Raw genomic sequence first — 1,086 nt, forward strand, 5'->3', positions numbered from 1 at the left:
AAGCTTAGAGCTGATGTTCAAACCTTCAAACAGAAAGAAGGTGAATCTCTCTATGAAGCTTGGGAAAGATACAAACAGTTGACCAAAAAGTGTCCTTCTGACATGCTTTCAGAATGGACCATCCTGGATATATTCTATGATGGTTTATCTGAGCTATCAAAGATGTCACTGGACACTTCTGCAGGTGGATCCATTCACCTAAAGAAAACGCCTGCAGAAGCTCAAGAACTCATTGACATGGTTGCTAATAACCAGTTCATGTACACTTCTGAAAGGAATCCTGTAATCAATGGGACGCCTATGAAGAAGGGAGTTCTTGAGGTTGATACTCTGAATGCCATATTGGCTCAGAACAAAATATTGACTCAGCAAGTCAATATGATTTCTCAGAGTCTGCATGGAATGCAAGCTGCATCCAACAGTACTCAAGAGGCATCTTCTGAAGAGGAAGCCTATGATCCTGAGAACCCTGCAATAGCAGAGGTAAATTATTTAGGTGAACCTTATGGAAACACCTATAACTCAACATGGAGAAATCATCCAAATTTCTCATGGAAGGATCAAAAGCCCCAACAAGGCTTTAATAATGGTGGAAGAAACAGGTTTAGCAATAGCAAGCCTTTTCCATCATCAACTCAGCAACAGACAGAGAACTCTGAACAAAATGCTTCTAATTTAGCAAATCTAGTCTCTGATCTATCTAAGGCCACTGTAAGTTTCATGAATGAAACAAGGTCTTCCATTAGAAATCTGGAAGCACAAGTGGGCCAGCTGAGTAAAAGGATCACTGAAATCCCTCCTAGTACTCTCCCAAGCAATACAGAAGAGAACCCAAAAGGAGAGTGCAAGGCCATTGACATAAGCGCCATGGCCGAACCTGTGAGGAGAGGAGAGGACGTGAATCCCAAGGAGGAAGACCTCCTGGGACGTCCAGTGATCAATAAGGAGCTTCCCTCTGGGGAACCAAAGGACTCTGAGGCTCATCTAGAGACCATAGAGCTTCCATTGAACCTCCTTATGCCCTTCATGAGCTCTGATGAGTATTCCTCTTCTGAAGAGAATGAGGATGTTACTGAAGAGCAAACT

General features: G+C 42.9%; 1 non-coding gene across 1 annotated transcript; it reads right to left on the minus strand.

Moving 5' to 3' along the window:
• On the minus strand, positions 1-108 carry LOC148576560 (small nucleolar RNA R71). The gene has a single exon (XR_015903802.1). It is a non-coding gene; the product is annotated as a small nucleolar RNA R71 (small nucleolar RNA).
• Between the last annotated feature and the right edge of the window lie 978 nt (positions 109-1,086).

Source organism: Arachis ipaensis, chromosome B1, assembly GCF_059453495.1.
Source record: "Arachis ipaensis isolate K30076 ecotype BB chromosome B1, ASM5945349v1, whole genome shotgun sequence".
Lineage (NCBI taxonomy): Eukaryota > Viridiplantae > Streptophyta > Magnoliopsida > Fabales > Fabaceae > Arachis > Arachis ipaensis.